Source organism: Portunus trituberculatus, chromosome 47, assembly GCF_017591435.1.
Source record: "Portunus trituberculatus isolate SZX2019 chromosome 47, ASM1759143v1, whole genome shotgun sequence".
Taxonomy (NCBI): domain Eukaryota; kingdom Metazoa; phylum Arthropoda; class Malacostraca; order Decapoda; family Portunidae; genus Portunus; species Portunus trituberculatus.
The window spans coordinates 28,075,750-28,097,650 of NC_059301.1; the positions used below are offsets into that span (position 1 = coordinate 28,075,750).

Genomic DNA, 21,901 nt, shown 5'->3' on the forward strand with positions numbered 1-21,901 from the left:
GTCTTTTGCTTTTGTTATCCTTCACTTGTACATTTGCAAAATCTAGTTTTACATAGAGAGAGAGAGATGGATGTATGGGTAGATACTCATAGGTAGATGGATAAATAGATAGATAGATAGATAGATAGATTAATAGAAAGACTGTCTGATTGACAAGTAAGGTGATAAATATGGATCAATATATAAGAAGATAGAAAGAGAGAGATGGATAAACTGACTGATTGAGAGATAAAAAGATAGATAAAGAAAGAAAGACAGGCAGACAAATAGATAGATATTTAGATATATAAATAGCCGATATGTAAACAGTTAGACATATAGATAAATGAGTTTGGTGACGTGTGCACTAATTGATAGCAATCCTCACCTTAGTCTTAATCCTACTAATCCTCGGGCAGCAGCTTTGCCGGGTGGCTGGTGATGAGAGGCGGATGTTGATGAGCAGTGATCGCACCCATGAGAGGGGGCAGGTGGCAGGGTGGGGATGAGAGGTGATGATAGGTTTGATAGATTATGATGAGGTACAGAGAACTAATGTATAATGATGGCTGCTGAAGGGGGTGACTGGTAATGATGAGTGGTGAAGGGTGTGAGTTGATGTGTGATGAGGTAGTGAAGGGCTGTGATAAGTTGAAAATGGTGAGGGTTGACATATTGGCAGTGAAAATAGATAGTGCGGGCACTCATAGTTACGAAAATTTTTTTTTTTTTTTCGAAAGTAAAATCGTAAAATGGTAATGGCAAAAATTCAGTTCGGAGTGTGGATTTACAAAAAGGAAAAAGAATATTTGTAACACTATCATCAATTCCCATTTTCAAAACCTCTCTTTTTTTTCAGATATATACCTAAGTGGATTGATAGAGGGATCACAGAGCGCTAATCAGAAAACTATGGGATGCATAAATTTGATCGTATTATCAGGGGCGTAGGATCACTTAGTACGGCCTGTCGTTAAGTATTAGATCTCATATAATCCCAGTATCATAATAACCAATAGTAATCTATCGTGTGAACTGCAACAACTGACTACAAACAAAAGGCAGACACTCTGAAAGGTAGACACACACACACACACACACACACACACACACACACACACACACACACACACACACACACAAGTAATAAGATACGCCAGTTTAGAAGAAAAAAGATAAAAAGATAAAGAAACAAGAAAATTAAATTCGGGAAAAAAAGATAGATAAAAAGTGTTCCGAGAAAACGAGACACGAGGGGAGAGAACTGTTTAATATTCTCGTGTGGACTGAAGGCATCGTGCTCCTTTTAAACCTCCGTCCTTCCCTCCCCACACCACTACACTGACTACACACACACACACACACACACACACACACACACACACACACACACACACACACACACACACACAGCCAATCGAATGCGGTGACACCCACTCTCGTCTGCCTCTCCCCACTCAAAACGCAGAGCACATCCATCAAAGCACTCACCCATTTCTCCCACTCTCACCTACAACAACACTCACCCATCCCAAAATTCCCAAAACTCACGCGCCTTGTCCAGAGCACCTATCCACTTCAACACTCACATCCACCTCTCTCTGTCTGTTTCTCACATTTGCTCTTACAGCTCCCCACTGTGCCAGCCAGCCACCCTAATCTGCTTTCCCCAGCACAGCCTCCAGTTCCCAGGGGATAGATTGTACCACCTGGGATCTCTCTGAGCTGAATTAGAACATTGCAACTATCTGAAACACAACCTTGACTCTTGCTTACCTAGGTATTCTTCTTTCTTCTCCTATCTTTTCCCTGTATTTATCGTTGTTTATATGTCTATAATGTTTTTTCTATCTATCTTTGTTTTAGTGATCTATATGTTTGTCGTGTTTATACTGTCATATTTTTCAAATTGTGCTTTCGTATCTGAGAGAGAGAGAGAGAGAGAGAGAGAGAGTGTGTGTGTGTGTGTGTATGTGTGTGTTTCACTGTTTGATCTGCTGCAGTCTCTGACGAGACAGCCAGACGTTACCCTACGGAGCGAGCTCAGAGCTCATTATTTCCGATCTTCGGATAGGCCTGAGACCAGGCACACACCACACACCGGGACAAGGTCACAACTCTTCGATTTACATCCCGTACCTACTCACTGCTAGGTGAAAAGGGCTACACGTGAAAGGAGACACACCCAAATATCTCCACCCGGCCGGGGAATCGAACCCCGGTCCTCTGGCTTGTGAAGCCAGCGCTCTAACCACTGAGCTACCGGTGTGTGTGTGTGTGTGTGTGTGTGTGTGTGTGTGTGTGTGTGTGTGTGTGTGTGTGTGTGTGTGTGATTCAGCCGAAAAGCCAGCCAGCCAGCCAGTCAGTCAGCTCGGTAGCAGGAAACAAAATACACAACCTTTACTCTCCAGAATACTAAGTGAGGCGAGGCTTACTTAGTTACTGTGACCATCTGCAAATAGCTGACACTACCGGCAGGAAAGTCTGGGTATTTTTCCCTCTCTCCCACAGTCAGTTGAGAGTGTAACGTGATACTTTGGCGAGGACAAGAGAAAGAAATTGTTTCATTTTGTTTTATTTATTTTTCTCAACAACACCTGTCATGACCAACTTGTGTAGTTCTGAAGGTAGTAAAGTAAAAATCTGTCCTTGTTTTTGTATGAAATCCTCTAATGTAGCACATTGGTGGTAGAGTGAAAGCGAAAGCTGTTATTCATCTAGACTTCTTATTTTTTTTAAACTTTCAACTCAGGGTTTTTTTTTTATTTACTTATGCATTTTGGGTAACTTTTTTCGAGTCTCAACCAGAACAGCTTGAGGACCTCCCAGGACACTCTTACTCTCTCACTCTCTCTCCCTCAAGCATCGCAGTGTACTTGACGACTGCGAGAGTGGCTTCTTAAAACCCTCCTCTTCTGTATCCTCCTCCCCACTTATCATTCTCCTCTTCTTCCTACTCTCCTTCCTTCCATCCTTCCTCTTTCCACGTTATTTTTATTTCACCTCATTCCTCCTTCATTCCTCGACCTCGTGTTACCGTCTCTGCGCTATTTTTTTTTTATTTATTTTTTTTCCACCGCGCCTATCACGAAAAAGATGCGAGTCTCTTTAACTGAAGAAGACCCTTGGGAGTGTGTGGAAGGGGAGTTAAGGTGAAATAATTACCTACTTAACTCACTCATGTTAACTCACTCATGTTAAGCCTCTCTCTCTCTCTCTCTCTCTCTCTCTCTCTCTCTCTCTCTCTCTCTCTCTCGGCTCTTCACGTGCATATAATTTCAGTTGTATTTGAATAACCACCAAATCTTCTTTTATGCGTTAATTAGGTAGAATATACGTACGTTTTTTTTTTTCCCTTCATCCATGCATTTGAATCTAGAATCATCAGGTGCCAAGGTGTGAAGTTACAGGCTAGCTCTTATTGTTGTTATTACTGTGTGTTTACCAAGCCAAATGAGCTCCACTTTTTTCTCCTTGTATAAAATTGTTGAAAAGGAAAATAGTGTGATCGCTGTCTCTTTTGTCTGTGTCGTTCTCTTAGTTCTCTCTTTTTGTCTCTCTCTCTCTCTCTCTCTCTCTCTCTCTCTCTCTCTCTCTCTCTCTCTCTCTCTCTCTCTCTCTCTCTCTCTCCTTGTGTGTGTGTGTGTGTGTGTGTGTGTGTGTGTGTGTGTGTGTGTGTGTGTGTGTGTGTGTGCGCGTGCGTGCGTGCGTACGTGTGCATGCGTGCGTGCGTGCTCTCTCTCTCTCTCTCTCTCTCTCTCTCTCTCTCTCTCTCTCTCTCTCTCTCTCTCTCTCTCTCTCTCTCTCTCTCTCTCTCTATATATATATATATATATATATATATATATATATATATATATATATATATATATATGTATATATATATATATATATATATATATATATATATATATATATATATATATATATATATATATATATATATATATATATATATATATATATATATATATATATATATATATGTATGTATATATACTGTATATGTAATTTTTTTTTTCATTCACGTCACTCATAACCATTGCTACGTTAGTGTCGTTATCGCACATTTGGTCACTACAGATCCTATATCTATTAATTCCCTCATTCCATCTATTCAATCCCTCATTCCATTCCTATGTCGTCTTATTTCATTTTGATCTATTTTCCTCATGCCGACCCTCACTCGCTGCTACCTCCTTCATGCCCTCAAATACTCCCACACTCATGCTCTCTTCAGCTATAACTTTTCCTCTCCCTCTCTCTCACTCCCTCGTTCTCTCCCTCTGTCCCTCGAAACCTTCTTCCATTACCCACCAAATCTTTCTTGCTCTCAATCGTTCTCTCTTCCATCGAGTTTTTTTCTTCCTCTTCTTTTTTATTCCTTTATTTTTTCCCTTCGTCGTTTAGCGATATGCATCTTCCTTGCGCGGCCATTTCCTCTCGTCTTCCATTCTGCCTTCAAGTCTTAGAGGGAAGAAAGGAAGGGAGGATGGACGAGGAGAGAACGAGAGGAGAGAGGAAGCATCTGCCATTGTGCTCACGTCACTGCGACAAAGTGAGGGTTTCTGGATGTGTGGCAAGGAGGAAGAGGAAGAGGAGGAGGAAGAGGAGAAGAAGATGGGGAGAAGAGAGAAGAACGCGAATAAGGAGACTGGTGCGAAGGGGAGAATGGAAGGGAGATGAGTGAGGGGAAAGACATCTAACCAGAGTTCCGTCTAGGTGATCATGTTTAGGTTGTTAGGGAGGAAAGAGGGAAGGAGGGTAGAAGGACGGAGCAAGGAGCTGAAAAAAGAGGGGAACAGAGGACGTGAAGGAGGAAGAGGAGGAGAAAGACAAGACAGAGAAGAAGGGGGAAATGTGAGCGAGTGCGTTGAATTATTATGAACCTTTTTAAGACTCTATGATAGATTGCTCCGGGAAATAAAGTGAGGAGAGGCAGGAGCTCAGCGGAATGGGAGGAAGGAAAGCAGTAGGGGATGAAGGAAAGGGACGCAAGTGGAGAGGAGACGCACGGCAGTAGTAAAGAAGAGAAGGTAGAGAGGAAAGGGAAAAGATGTGGTGAAATACGTAGATGTGAGACGCTGGGCATCCATAACTAGAGGGAATGCATGAGGCGAAGCTGCTCTCTCTCTCTCTCTCTACTTACGCACTGTACCTTGAGAGTTAAAAGAGATTACGGGACGTCGCCTCTATCTGATTAACAATCACACACACACACACACACACACACACACACACACACACACACACACACACACACCGCGTAGTGTAGTGGTTAGCACGCTCGACTCACAATCGAGAGGGCCGGGTTCGAGTCCCGGCGCGGCGAGGCAAATGGGCAAGCCTCTTAATGTGTGGCCCCTGTTCACCTAGCAGTAAATAGGTACGGGATGTAACTCGAGGGGTTGTGGCCTCGCTTTCCCGGTGTGTGGAGTGTGTTGTGGTCTCAGTCCTACCCGAAGATCGGTCTATGAGTCTGAGCTCGCTCCGTAATGGGAAAGACTGGCTGGGTGACCAGCAGGCGACCGAGGTGAATTACACACACACACACACACACACACATACACACAGGAACTATTTTTCCTTTTACTGGTGAAAAAAGTGCAAAGAAATGTTTTGTATACACACATACACTCTCTCTCTCTCTCTCTCTCTCTCTCTCTCTCTCTCTCTCTCTCTCTCTCTCTCTCTCTCTCTCTCTCTCTCTCTCTCTTTCTGTGCTGTTAGGGCTTACATCTTCACTCTCTTACTCTCTCTCTCTTCACTCTCCCTCGCTCCCTCCCTCTCTCGCCTTCCTTCCGTCAGTCCCCTCACTCTCAAATTACATCACTATAAGAGCATCACTCCCCGAGAACAAGATCTTCCATAACCTGTAACGGGGCGCACATAGGCCGCAGCTCCCCTAGGCCTACTCTTTCTTAATGGGAGCTGGAAGGGGAGAGGCAGTGAAGGTTATGAAAATGTAAAGAAAAAAAATCGTTTCATGGGAGTGAGAACGTGAAATGGTGAGAGAGAGAGAGAGAGAGAGAGAGAGAGAGAGAGAGAGAGAGAGAGAGAGAGAGATGGGGCAGGGAAAGGAGAAGGAGGAGAATGGCATTACCAAAGGAGAGACAGAGAATATTACATCTTCTCTAATCCTATATTACCACCACTACCACCACCACCACCACCACCACTAACAACAATATGGAGAACAAACACACCGTTGCTACCAGAAGCATAACAATAACAAGGAGACTAACAACACAGGCGTCATCATTATAAGCGACATTATTACTAAGCTGATTATTATGTTATAGGAGTCCCTGCATGCCACACTAACTGGAAAGGTCTGTGTACGTAATATTTTCCCTCCCTTCTTCCCATCTCCGTCGTTGTCTGCGTCATCATCCTCGTCATTATTTTCCTGGTCCTCTATTTTTCTTTCCCTTTTCTTTTGTTCCTGTATTTTTTTTTTATTTATTTAGACTTCATTTCCTTTCCTTTTTCTCTTTCTATATATTTCATGTGTCCCTGTCATGCTTTTACGCTTTCTCTCTTTCTTCCTCCTTCATTCTCTTTTGTTTTCATTTCCTTCCCTTTATTTTATTATTATTACTATCTTTTTCGTAGTTTCTCTCCCATCTTTCTTACATTAGATTAGACGTATATATCATCAGTAAATGGAAAACTTTTTGTTATTCTTCTGTGTTGCTCCACCTCTTCCTCATCTTCCTTTATATTTCATTGTTATTTAGTTTTAGCTCTGCAACCTTATTTCCTTCTCGTTTCCATTCCTCCTCTTTTTTTCCTTCTTGATGTCGATTTTTTTCTTCCTTTCTTCTTTTTCATTTTACTCCTTCCTCCACCTCTTCCTTTTCTTCTTCCTCTTCCTGCTCATACTCTTCCCGAAGGTTCTTAAGTACATATTGATGGGATGGCAGCTGATCTAATCGAAACAGCCTCCCTGAATGAACCTCAGCGACGCAACACGAAGCTCTTCGCCACAAACATTGTCTTTGATAGAAGTGTCATTATGTTTCGGACGCGATCAGAAGCTTGAGTGAACATTAATCCGGGTATCTTGTTACATTTTCCCCGTGTGTGTGTGTGTGTGTGTGTGTGTGTGTGTGTGTGTAACTTTCTATTTCCTCTATATCTACAATCTTTTCCTCCTTCTCCTTCTCCCTTTCCTACGTTTTTTTTCTTATCTGACCTCTCCTCCTTCATTTCTTTCATTTTTTTCTTATTTTTCTTCCTTCCATTCAATTTCTTGTCCCTCTCTTCACTCGATTTCTTGTGTGATTCCTTCCTTTACACAATTTCTTGCACCTTCCAATGTCTTTTCCTTTCCCCCCTCTCTCTTCTTCCTCCTCGCTTCCCTCTTTTCACGTCTCCTCTCCACCTGGCCTTGTCCTTTCCCTCTCCCTTTCCTTGCACTTCCTCCTTTCCTTTCTTTCCTTCCCCTCTTCTCTCTACCAGCTTGCCCTTCAGAGTATGGAGAGAACCACGTTACTGTAAGAGGCCACCACTCCGCGGCTCTGTCTCGCCACAATGTCATTATGGGGAGACTTGGCTGTTCCTTGTCTCTCACCTCCTCCTCCTCCTCCTCTTCCTCCTCCTTTTCCTCTTTCTTGTCTCTCATCTTCCTCTTGCATCACCTCCTCTTCTTGCTCAGTCCAGACATCCGCTTCATCATCATGTAACTCATCCCTCCTCCTCCTCCTCCTCCTCCTCCTCCTCCTCCTCCTCCTCCTCCTTCTCCTTCTCTTCTTCCTCGTTCTCTTCTTCGTCTCTTTCTTCCTTTTCTTCCGTCTTCTCTTTCTTCTCTCCTTCCTCCTCTCTTACGTCTTTCTTCTGCATCATCTCCATCTTCCTTTCTCATTTCCTTTCTGTCTCGCTTTTCTTTTTTCCTTGTTATACATCTGAAAGCAGTCTAGCTTTTGTGAGTTTGTTTGTTTGTTTGTTTGTTTGTTTGTTTTATATATTTATATATCTTTATTACTGTGTTTTACTTTTTTGTCTTTGGAAATTAGATATAGACTAACTTCGTTCTGAATATGTCACCATTACTAATGCCTTCTACTACTACTACTACTACTACTACTACTACTACTACTACTACTACTACTACTACTACTACTACTACTACTACTACTACTACTACTACTACTACTACTACTACTACTACTAACACTACCTCTGTCACTATCATTACCACTACCACTACCACTACCACTACCACCACCACCACCACTGCACTCTGATATCTCCCTCTCATCTGTTCCGTGTTCTTTCATCCGCACAGTATAGATCCTTCCTCTCACTCTGTCCACTTCTTTATCTCTCCCCAAGGCTGTAGCTTACAATCCACTTCACGTGGTGTTGAAATACGGAAACACACACACACACACACACACACACACACACACACACACACACACACACACACACACACACACACACACACACACACACATTCATTAATTCATAATTTCATAAGTTTAAAATGTGTGTTTTCCGCTTAATGGTGTAATTTGAAATAAACTGTTTATTATCATTACTTTTATGCACCCACACACATATATGCTCGAATACGTACTCGCACTCACACACACACACACACACACACACACACACACACACACACACACACACACACACACACATATTACTATAATTGATGATGATGATGATGATGATGATGATGTGTGTGTGTGTGTGTGTGTGTGTGTGTGTGTGTGTGTGTGTGTGTGTGTGTGTTTCACTGTTTGATCTGCTGCAGTCTCTGACGAGACAGCCAGACGTTACCCTATAAGGAACGAGCTCAGAGCTCATTATTTCCGATCTTCGGATAGGCCTGAGACCAGGCACACAACACACACCGGGACAACAAGGCCACAACTCCTCGATTTACATCCCGTACCTACTCACTGCTAGGTGAAGAGGGGGATATACGTGAAAGGAGACACACCCAAATATCTCCACCCGGCCGGGGAATGGAACCCCGGTCCTCTGGCTTGTGAAGCCAGCGCTCTAACTACTGTGTGATTGTGTGTGTGTGTGTGTGTGTGTGTGTGTGTGTGTGTGTGTGTGTGTGTGTGTGTGTGTGTGTGTGTGTACGAGAGAGAGAGAGAGAGAGAGAGAGAGAGAGAGAGAGAGAGAGAGAGAGAGAGAGAGAGAGAGAGAGAGAGAGAGAGAGAGAGAGAGAGATGGGGGAGGTAGACCTCAAAATAGAAAAAAAAAAAAGGAAAAAACTATTATTGCGCTGGATTTGAAATGTCCAAAGTTGGGTAACACAAAATTCAGGGAACCGTTGTATTTCAGCTGATATGTCATTTATTTATGTACTTGTCGATCTTCCCGTCTGTCTCTCCGTCTGTCAATCTGGATGTCTATCTCTATGTCCGTCTCTCTGTCAGCTAGTCAATCAGCCGTTCAGTCAGTCAGTCATTCAGTCAGTCATTCAGTCAGCCAGTGAATCAGGTGATCTATGTGTATGTTTGTTTGTATGGCTCCTATTATAGCTCTGTGTCCATACCAGGCTCTCTCTCTCTCTCTCTCTCTCTCTCTCTCTCTCTCTCTCTCTCTCTCTCTCTCACATCACATGGTATCGTTGAGTTTGAATCACTGCAACCTCAGCTCTACGGTATCTTAACAAAAACATTTCTCACATTCATCCTCACTTACCTTTTTTTTCTTTTTTTTCTTTGCTAAATCATAAATATTGCCTTCTTATTTATACCTTCTATCTATTTCTGCATCTATTATTTCTCTTTCACCTTGCACGTCTTACTCTCGGTACCACTCCGTCCTAGGGGAGAGAAATCTTTAAAATCGAAAACTTTGTCAGCGGAGGAATTTCGTTACCATAATTCATTTTGTCGTGAGGAAAGCATCACTCTGGGAGCCTCGGGGGACGGAATGAGGAGGTGACGCGGAAATTAGCAGGAGGAGCAAAGGGAGGAGCTAGGAAGGGGAGGACAAAGAAGAGGAAGAGGAGGAGGAAGAGGAGGGGGAGGGCCGTATGACTAAGAGGACTAAGAGGGGGAGAGAGAACGAGGATGATGACGAAGACGAGTAAGAAAATTAGGGGGATTTAAGAAAATTGAAAGAGGAGAAGGTTGGGGAAGGGAAGAAGGATTAGGAGGAAGAAGAGGAAGGCAAGAAGAAGTAATTATTACTAGTATTATTATTTTGAGGTTGCTGTTGCTGTTGTTGTTTTTGTTACTGGTGAGGGTGGTGGTGGTATTAGTGGGATGGTGGTGGTAGTGGCACTGACATTAGTGGTAATTTTGGCATTATTATTATCATTTTCATAATTATGTGTTACTTTTGTCATTATCAGCGGTATAATTGGCAGTTTATCGCTATCATCACCATCATCATCATATCTGTGTACTTGTTGACCTACAACACCAATAGTCTCATTAGCTAAACTTTCCTAAGTCTCGAAATATGTTAACGTGACGTGATTCGTTTAGCATCAATAAGACACATGACGGTCAGCCTGGTCCCCACTACACCTCCTGAGTTACCCTGGCGACCTGCTGTCTCATGCTGACGCTGGCACTCCCTGTCAATCTTGTTGTCATGTCTTCTTGTTGCCGGGCGCTGTTCGTAATGCCAGAATTAAGTATGATGTGTTCCATCAGCGGTAAAGGCAATCCAGGCTGCCTTAATCTCTCATTGAGTCCCTGGGGCGTGCCGCCACATCAGCTGGCGACTATGCGGGGCAGGGTGGAGCGGAGCGGGATGGCAGGGTGCAGAGGCTTCATAAGCTCGATCCTTGATGGTCGTGTTACGTTAGGATCGCATTGGTTTTCAATTGGTTTAACAATTTAAAGGATAATATATATATATATATATATATATATATATATATATATATATATATATATATATATATATATATATATATATATATATATATATATATATATATATATATATATATATATATATATATATATATATATATATATATATATATATATATATATATATATATATATATATATATATATATATATATATATATATATATATATATATCATATACTGATATTTTTTCAGAGTGCTTTATTCATAATAGTTATGCTAAATTCCAGCCTTTCATGCACCGTGTCAAGTGACTCCGATATTACGGGATATGACCAGATTAATTCATCAGTCAACTAATCAAACAATCCCTCCCTCAACTTCCATGCAATAGTTAGCAGTAAGCTTCCATGTCGGAGAGTATTTGAAATTCTTTACTGACTTTGACACATAAATTTACATTCTTCCCGCAGTTTCTTTATACACATTCACGTTAAACAAACACCTAGGCTTAATTTTTTGCTTTTATTTTATTAATTTAATGGACAATAGTGTGTACCAATCAGTTTCGCCGTTATCTGTTGTTCTCTTTACTCCTGAATACAAGCAGTCCTCCAGCCATTGAACTCAGACATGGAATCAAATGCGCGTATTTTTAATTAAATCCTTTGTTCTCTCATCAGAACCAATTTTCAAGGCCACAGAAATTATTTCTCTTGTACTCATCACTGTTTTTTTTTCAACTGATGCAGGATCTTAGCTGAAGTATCACTGCTTGTAATCTTTCTTTTTTTCATAATCCTCACACTCGAAATTAGACCAATGACAAAAAAAAATTCTTTTTTTCTCACCAAGGAAATCATCAAAGCCACCAACTTAAATCTCCAGCATTTTTCTTTGGTGCAATTTACCAAGTGCCATTCCATTTCTATCTCCTCTTCTCCGTCGGAAAAATTATGTGCTGGGGAAAAGTATATAAAGATAAAGTGAATAATTGCAGCTTAGCGGAGGTCCTCATTCCCGAGCTGCTCATCTTCCTCTTCGTCTCCTCATCCTCATCTTGTCAAATGCAGCAAGTGACTGATCCTCGATTGGACTGAGTAATCTTAATTGCCTCCTTTCTGACTGCCTGACTGTCCTTCAGTTAACCGGGTTATTCCCAACCGTTGTTTCAGTGTCGACTCCAATCATACTTTGCTGTTTTCCAAGGTCATGAGAGAGAGAGAGAGAGAGAGAGAGAGAGAGAGAGAAAGGGACTGCTAGAGAAAGGAAGGCAAGCAGACTGGAAAGGAGTAGTGTGCTAGCCAGGAGTTGTATGTACATACTCTTGGGAAAACGTATTTATGTATCTGCCAGGAGCGTCATGTGTGCTCGTAACTTCCTCTCCTACTCGAATATTTACCCTTAGACCTGCAGCGTTTGGTAGTGGAAAGCGTGTCTGCTTCTCTTTGACAGTCATATAACTCTGTCACGCTCCCTTGCAGATTGTTGTCAGTATTATATGACTGCTTGATTTCCACGTACCAGATGTGTGCCGACTGACTCCAAGTTCTAATTATGACGTGTTCCCTTAACTTGCCTCCTTCCCCTCATCAGCACTTCGAACTCCTTTTCTAATCTCATTACTCCTCTTAACTCCTGCCGTCCCCGGAACTTCAAAAGGCTGGCGATCCCTGAGCAGCTTCAGGCTCCCGTGTTTGTCTTCCGGTGCCGCCGCCTAAAAGCTTCGTCTTGTTCTTGAATAGATTTAAGTCAGTACAGGATTCCACTCCTATTCTCCTCGTTCTTTTCTGAGCAGATTCATCAGACCCCTATAGATATACTTAGGTGATCTAAAGGACGCGTGATTATGTATGGTATACTCTAAAGATACTAATTTTTTTTTTTTCTCCTTTGGTTGTATCTTTACTTGGTGCGGTACGTGTGTTTCGTGATATCTTAGTTATTTTTTAAGATTTTTTTCCTCATGATATATGTAAAGCAACAAATACAATCTTCTTTCCCTCTCAAAGGTAAAGATTCATTCATAGGTATGTATCATCACACACACACACACACACACACACACACACACACACACACACACACACACACACACACCAACCAAAATTGTTCTACAGATTCATAAATGGAAAAATAAGACAAAAAGAAACAATAGAAAGGTTAAAAGGAGAGAACGGAATGGTGGAAGACCCAAAAAGTATGGCAGAACTGTTAAATAGTAAATTTCATGAGGTCTTTACTAAGGAATCCAAATTTGAAAGACCACAGGGTAATAGAGAGACTGTCTATATGAAAGAGATTAAAGTAACCAAGCTTGAAATAAAAAAGTTGATGACGGAATTGGATGAGGAAAAGGCAATGGGACCGGATGAAGTCTCAGGCAGAATACTGAAAGAATGTAGGGAAGAACTAGCAAGTCCAATATACAACATCATAAAATGCTCAATAGAAAATGGAACAGTGCCAGTGGAGTGGAAAAGAGCTGAGGTGGTTCCCATATATAAGAGCGGAAGGAAGGAAGAACCTTTAAATTACAGACCGGTATCACTAACTAGTGTAATATGCAAGATGTGTGAAAAGTAATAAAGAAGCAATGGATTGAGTTTCTTGAAGACAACAAAATATTATCAAATAGCCAATTTGGTTTTAGAAAAGGTCGGTCATGTGTAACAAATTTATTGAGTTTCTACTCTAGAATAGTTGATAAAGTACAAGAGAGAGAGGGATGGATTGACTGTATTTATTTAGATCTAAAAAAGGCTTTGATAAAGTGCCACATGAAAGATTACTATGGAAGTTAGAGGAGAAGGGTGGCTTAAAAGGAAGCACATTGAGATGGATGAAGAATTACTTAAGGGGGAGAGAAATAAGGACGATAGTTAAAGATATGAAGTCCAAGTGGAGAACAGTAGACAGCGGAGTGCCACAGGGGTCAGTATTGGCACCAATACTTTTTCTCGTATATATAAATGACATGCCAGAGGGAGTGAACAGCTACATAAATCTGTTTGCGGACGATGCGAAACTGTGCAGAGTCATTAAACAAAAGAGGATTGTGAAATACTACAGGAAGACTTAAACAAGATCTGGAAATGGAGCAAAAAATGGGAGATGGAATTCAATGTGGACAAAAGCCATGTCATGGAAATGGGAAAAAGTGAAAGACGACCAGTGGGAATCTATAAGATGGGAGATGGAGTAGAACTAGAAAAAGTAAAAAGGAAAAGGACTTGGGAGTGACAATGGAAGAAAATAATCAACCGGTAAGCCATATTGATAGAATTTTCAGAGAGACGTATAATTTGCTAAGGAATATTGGAGTAGCATTTCACTATATGGACAAGGAAATGATGAAGAAATTGATAAGTACTAAAATAAGACCTAGATTGGAATATGCAGGAGTTGTGTGGACCCCCATAAAAAGAAACACATAAGAAAATTAGAGAGACTACAAAAATGGCTACAAGAATGGTTCCAGAATTTAAAGGGATGACATATGAGGAGAGACTAAAGGCAATGGATCTACCAACCTTGGAGCAGAGAAGAGAGAGGGATCTGATACAAGTTTATAAATTGATTAACGGAATGGATGAAGTGGATAATGAGAAACTGATCCTGAGAGAAGAATATGACTTTAGAAGCACAAGATCGCATAGTAAGAAACTAAGGAAGGGAAGATGTCTGAGAGATGTTAAAAAATTTAGTTTCCGCAAAGATGTGTTGAGACTTGGAACAGTTTGAGTGAGGAAGTGGTGTCAGCAAAGAGTGTACATAGTTTTAAAGAAAAATTGGATAAGTGTAGATATGGAGACGGGGCCACACGAGCATAAAGCCCAGGCCCTGTAAAACTACAACTAGGTAAATACAACTAGGTAAATACACACACACACACACACACACACACACACACACACACACACACACACACACACACACACACACACACACACACAGATTTCCCAGGAGTACCCACCCTGATATCCAACGCGATGGTTCATCTCATTTATGGGTCGCTTAACAGTACCTCCGGGTCGGTGCTCTTCATTGGTGTTCATGTAACGTGGAACTAATGCTTTCATAACTCGCTCTACCTGGGAAGGATCCTTACGTCCCCCACAACAAAAGAAAAAGCAAACAATAAGGTTAATTTGAATCCTCATCTAAGCACAAACAGTGGCTAGGAATACCATGAATAAATCATTATATATATATATATATATATATATATATATATATATATATATATATATATATATATATATATATATATATATATATTCCTATCTTTTAAACATATGATTATTTCCGAACTATAAATATAAACAAGTTAATCAAGGTGACTTTAACGTTATGTCACGGTGAATTTTTTGCTGGGATAAAAGGGCCTACATGTGAGTTATTCCGATGATATGTTATTACAAAAACTGAGCTGGGATCGCTCACACGTAACTTTTATTCATCACAAACCTGCATCGGCGGAAAATAAATGTTTTACGGTAATATAGACGTGACGGCTTCTTGTTAAACAGAATACGCATGATGTAATTTCGTTATTTAGAAACTGTCCTTGTGTGTTGTTTGCTTCCCGTCCGTACCTGATGATTTTGTTCGCGAGTGTGTGTTCAGGAGTACGTTTTGGTGATGTTACTTAATCCATATTTCTAACGTTACTGGCGTCTCACTACTCATTTATTAAAAGTTCTAGTGGTTGTTTTCAATACTCTTCTCACGATTACTAAGGTAGTTTAAGAAGGATTTTGCATCATCGGTCATAAAAGTCTGCAGGAGATCCGATTAGTCTTCTCTGTGACCTTCGATAATAGTTTTTGTTTAAGTACGAACGATTCTCTCTCTCTCTCTCTCTCTCTCTCTCTCTCTCTCTCTCTCTCTCTCTCTCTCTCTCTCTCTCTCTCTCTCTCTCTCTCTCTCTCTCTCTCTCTCTCTCTCTCTCTCTCTCTCGTACATGGGTAAGGAAGGCCATCGGCAGTAAATTAATATCGCTTAGTTAAACTTAAGAAACTAATTGTAACTTGGACGTATACCAGCACTTTGATGCAGGTTGATGCACGGGATTGCTGGGGAGGCTTCAGGTTATATGGAGTGCGAGTTGTTCCAACAAGACCCCCTTCCCTGCCTATTCATCATTGCCTTTATCACAGCTTACTTTGCATCATATTCCGTAAGTGTAAAGTGATAGCAACACATAAAGAGAACATGAAAGAAGAGAGGAGGTGTTTTGATTTTGGATAGACAAATGACAGGGAAAGATAGACTGTCTATTATGAGATGCTCCAACGTTGAATGGAAATAAGAGGATAAAGAGAGTCTAGGGAATATCAGAAAAGGTATGTCAGAGAGCTACGCAGAGGGAGATGAGATGTTTGAACCTCGAATAATCATATAACTAAGAGATGGGAGACGAAATACAGTCCGTATTCCGTCAGTGTAAAAAGATGGTAAGTCAGAGAGAGAACAAGATAAAAAGAGATGAGATGCTTTGACCATCTGTAGACAGATAGACAAATGAGAGAATGATGGAGACAGTCAACTGTGAACTAAGTAGATGTGGAGATGAAATACTTAAACGTTCAATGAATGGTTAGCTGGGAAATATGACGATAAAAATAATCTAGGGAAGGTCAAGGAAAGCATGCCGGAGATCAGCGTAGATAGAGACATGAGATATTTGAACCTCTAGTAATTATATAGCAAAGAAATGAGAAAAGAAAGACAGTTTATGGGTAGTAAAAGAAGGCAGGAACAATGACAGCTTAGTGATAGTAAAGGGAAAAGGCAAGGTAGAAAAGAAACCAGATAGGGAGATACGGTGTGTTATTCATGTGATTTGGAATAGACAGGTAATCGGTAGAAACTAGTCGGGAACAATGAAAATCTAAGGGTAGGAAGCAAAAATGAAGTCAGAACTGCAGGAAAGTATTTGATGGTTTTGCTTTGCTAGTCTGGAATAGACAGTCAGTTAATAAAGATGAGTGGAGGGAGATGTTAATTAAAGTACAGAGAAATTAAATAAAAAGAAAAGAATATAGAACAGATAGAAGACTACTGTAGAGGGAAAGATAGGATGTTTTGCTGAGGTCGTCTGAAATAGATTGGTAGTCGAGAGGGAAAAGGAGAGGAAGAGGGAGAAGGGAGAGTACAGAAGAAAGAGGAGGCGTTGTTCCCGTAGTGGAATTAATAAATACTGATGATGCTGATGTTTTTTTAGGAGGCATTCCGATCACTCTAAGATATATAAACTACTCTTTTTTATTTATTTAACCGTAATTCGTACTAAACTGGCCAGAAAAGTCAAACACACACACACACACACACACACACACACACACACACACACACACACACACACACACACACACACACACAGAATCGCACGCACAACGATCACCAGCATCACCACCAACACCATCAACAAAAAAACAACTTAACTAAATATTTTCATCGTCATTTTTTCCCGACCCTTCAAAATAAGAGGGGAAGGAAACGTCCGCCTACCATTTCTCCTTTTTGGTAAATTTCCAACTCTGATTCGCCCCATCCCCGTCGTTAGGCTGCGTCAAAAACACGAGATTCTCATTAAGATGTAATGATCCCGCGTCCGTCAGATGAAAGTGTAAACAAGAAAACTCCAAGTGCGTAACTGATTGGTGATTTATTAAGGAGGAGGAGGAGGAGGGGAGAAGGAAGAAGAGGAAGAGGACACAAAGAAGAAGAAGAAGAAGAAGAAGTAGTAGTGGTAGTAGTATTAATAGTAGTAGTAGTAGTAGTAGTAGTAGTAGTAGTAGTAGTAGTGGTAGTAGTATTAATAGTAGTAGTAGTAGTAGTAGTAGTAGTAGTAGTAGTAGTAGTAGTAATTGTAATAGCAGTAGTAGCACTAGAGTAGTAGCAGAAGTAGTATTAGTAATAGTAGTAGTAGTAGTAGTAATAATAGCAGCACCACCACCAGTAGTAGCAACAGTAGCATAAGGAGGGAAAGAGAAGGAGGGGAAGGAGTAAAAAGAACAAGGAGAGGAAAAAAAAAATGAGTTATATATATCTCGTAAGAAAAGAGAATGTTATTCTTGATAGACTTAGGTATTTTTACTGGAAGGAAAAAGACAGTAACAAGTAAGACATAGAAGAATATTAGTCTTAATCAAGAGTTTATTCTTGTCATGTTCACAATGAATGACGCGTGAATGTATGTCAGAATATAGAATAAAGAATTAAGCAAATACGTGTGGAAAAATTAATCTCGTAAAAGACTTTTACTTAATCTTTCATAACTAAGTTTGTGTAAAGCGTTGCAGTGATGTGTTTTACTCCAACATTTGCCAAGTTTTCTTCCCGAAGTCATGTCAGCGAGGCCTAGCTGCTTGCTTCCTCGCTCGCCCTTCAAACACACACACGCAAAAAAAATGGCGCCTGTTTAAAGGTGTCACCACATTATAAAACACCTGAGACTCCCGACCTTTAACGCCGCGTTGATGCCTCATATTCTTTATTCAAAAATAAGATAGGAAAGGAAAAAAATAGTCTCTTCTCCCATAATTAGATGCCAAGCTGCGTGTGGGAGAAATTTGCCTCCTTCCAGTTTAATCATTTAGTCCCATTTTCGGGATTGGTCAAAGGTAATGAAATATTTGTGGAATTAATTAAATTTGGAGAAACAAAGATTTGTGTAATTAATGAAATATTCGTATAATTACTTTGAAACGGAAGGAAAAAAAGGGAATTGTTTATGAAATTATTGAAATAACGCCAGTAAACAAGATTGTATTTGTACAACTACGGGGTGTAGTTATTTATGCAGTGTTGTGTATTATGGGGAAGCCAATACGTTCTGTAGTGCACGCAGGACTGGAGGGCTTGTGAAGGGATGTAGATGTGACCATACTGGTACCAACATTACCTCTAGACCTCAAGTTCCATACCATACCTGCACCTGAAGGGATGTAGATGTGACCATACTGGTACCAACATTACCTCTAGACCTCAAGTACCATACCATACCTGCACCAGTGTACCATACACCACACTACACTGCACCATCACCTCTCACCATACTTTTGACACTATGCATTTACGAACACGGTACGTATTCCCAACTGTATCACTATTCTCTGTCAAGCTACATCTGTTCTCCATACTACACCAATAACTGTCACACGACGCGTGCAGCACCACATTACGTCCACCGTCATCTCTACACCAGGCCACCTTCAGCACAAAACTGCACTTCAGCGCCTCTTAAGTACCACCTGCTACTTCCACTCCGAACCTGATTGTGTCACACCTGCCCCTACAGAGCACACCCAGCCCATACCATCACCCATTACACCAAACAATCTCGTGCACCAACCCCTCCAAACAAACACACATATCCTCAGTCACAGCTCATCAGATACACCGAACCCAACACGTGTGTTATCATCAGCTATGACCACCACCACCACCACTACCACAACCACACTGGGTTTCGTCACACCACACTCCATGTTCTGCCACCGGCCAGTGTTTGCCTCGTTGATCCCTTTAGTATCGCGAGAGGTGTGATGGGAAGGGATCCCTGAAATGTGACGAGATACGAAATCCTATACTCTTTGTTATGCTCATGAGAACATGCCCACTGTTATATGTTATATATATATATATATATATATATATATATATATATATATATATATATATATATATATATATATATATATATATGTATGTATACGCGTACGCACATACACACACGAATTGATAGATAGATCGATAGATAGTTTACCGACCACAGTTTTCAGATTTATATAGAATCATAAAACAAAATCTAAGGGTAGCATTAAAACTAGATAAAAATGAATTTTGAAACCAATCACACACACACACATACAAACACACACACACACACACACACACACACACACACACACACACACACACACACACACACCAATATATTGTAATGAATTGGAATATCCTTGGAGCTTCTTGTAGACATTGATGATTCGAGAATATATTTCATTCTCTTCGTAGAAAGTAATTAAAAGATTGAATTGCTATAAACACCACGTGTGTGTGTGTGTGTGTGTGTGTGTGTGTGTGTGTGTGTGTAGTGTATATATATATATATATATATATATATATATATATATATATATATATATATATATATATATATATATATATATATATATATATATATATATATATATATATATATATATATATATATATATATATATATATATATATATATATATATATATATATATATATATATATATATATATATATAAAGCGCAGACTTTTTGTCATTGTGAATAAATTGTGTGGATGTTGAGAAGAAAAGGAATTTCGATGATGGTTTGGAAGTGTGGCTGCTGGAGGGGAGTTGCTGGTGTGTGAGGCGAGCAATCGTTGTAAAGATTGTTTCCTTTTGTAAGTCCGTGTCCTACAAGGGGACAACACACAAAGGTACGAAAGTGGCACTGATGAGTTCAGGCGTGCACATCTGCATTATGAGGAAAGGGAGTGAGTGATGGGGAGTGGAAATACAGGTGACCAGGTGGCACAGGTGTGCGTCTTACCGTGTGGTAAGGATACGGTTAGGACACTCCAGGTTTAAATACCTTGTCACTGAGGATCCTACGACCCGGAAGTGGCAACACTTGAGATCTCAGGCGCAGGACCACAGTTGATGTTACTTGCATGCGTTGCTTTAATGTTTGTAAACTATATTTGACGATTATCATAAGAAAAAAAGAAAAAAAGAAAGGCAGTGTAACATCTGTCTTCAAGTGTATCTGTCAGAATTAGACAGTATTACGGTATAATTTCTCACTTCACTAAGTTTACGACTACGATAAAAGTTCTCCCAAGTAGCAAGTTTCGGAGACAGCGAGAGCGTGTCCTCTCCGCACCGAGGTTGAGCGTCGACTGGCCAGCGGCGGCACCACGACCTCAGCTGGGTCCGCCTCTTGCCTCCCTCCCTGACGATGCTTCTTCATTTACATCCGACCGCAAATCTGAGCACCTAATTTGAGGCCAATTTTATTCGGAGCAAAGTATGATGAACAAGGTGTAACGCCACGTTTGCGGTATCTGATTCATGTGTAACCACGAAAACTGTTTCATATTCATGTAGCCAGTGAGGAACCTTCAAGTAAATGGCAACTGATTCCCGAAGAATTAATTTCCGGTAAGTGATGTCATGTCCTTGTGTAATGAAGATAAAGGATGCCTGCATATCACTAGAATTACAGTTAGTGTGGTGGTCACCTCGTCATGCCCTTGCACGCCAATTTACTATACCGTGCCTTGCTTTTCTGTGCTCTCAAAACAATGTTTGTGAAAAGTTACGCTTTTGTTTCGTGGAGGGAATCGGATAAACCAGTCGCACACAGTAAGTGGCCCCCAAGGGCATTGATGGCTGTCAGAGGAAACAGCCCTGCTGAAGGGAACCGAAGCTATTCCTCAGAATAAATAATTTTGAAAGAAATCCCTAAGGCCTACTGTGAGGGAAACTATAAATTATGGTAAATATATTGATTACATACATCAGTAGTATAATAGCTTCCGTCGTGTTTCTGTTTTGTTTGGTAGGCGAATTGGACGGAGAGGAAAGGAAATGGGGTAGCAAGGAGGGAGAGGTTGAAGGAAGAGGATTGGAGGAAGAGAGGTATGTAGTTTCATGCTAGGTGAACGACCGACAGAAGCATAAACATCAGACGAGACGGTCGACAGAGAGAGAGAGAGAGAGAGAGAGAGAGAGAGAGAGAGAGAGACAGAGAGAGAGTGGCAGGCGACACGTGGCGTATGAGAGTACCTTAATTCGCTGAGGGTCAAACGGAACTTACCAAAGTGATTGACTTTATGGAACGTGTTGCTGCGCTTTTGACAGAAATGGACTCATGTTGCACGCTCAAACAAAATCACAAGGTCATGAAGAAAGTAAACTGCCACATGAACTTTCCAGATATTGAGATTGCTGTGCCTCCTCGTAGTAATGCCAACCAATTATTGCGACGTGTTAGAAGCATTTCAGCCGATTTCAAAGCAAGTCATGAAAGAGATTGGTTGTGTGTATGTTATAAGGTAATTAAACACACACACACACACACACACACAC

The 21,901-nt window shown here is 40.7% G+C and overlaps 1 protein-coding gene across 1 annotated transcript in view; it reads right to left on the bottom strand.

Moving 5' to 3' along the window:
- LOC123520837 (nephrin-like) overlaps nt 1–20,711 on the bottom strand; it is a 412,849-nt gene extending 392,138 nt beyond the window's left edge. The window contains exon 1 of the mRNA XM_045283473.1: nt 20,615–20,711. The gene's annotated coding sequence lies outside the window, so the exon portion shown is untranslated. The remainder of the gene's footprint in view (nt 1–20,614) is intronic.
- Nucleotides 20,712–21,901: the final 1,190 nt, after the last annotated feature.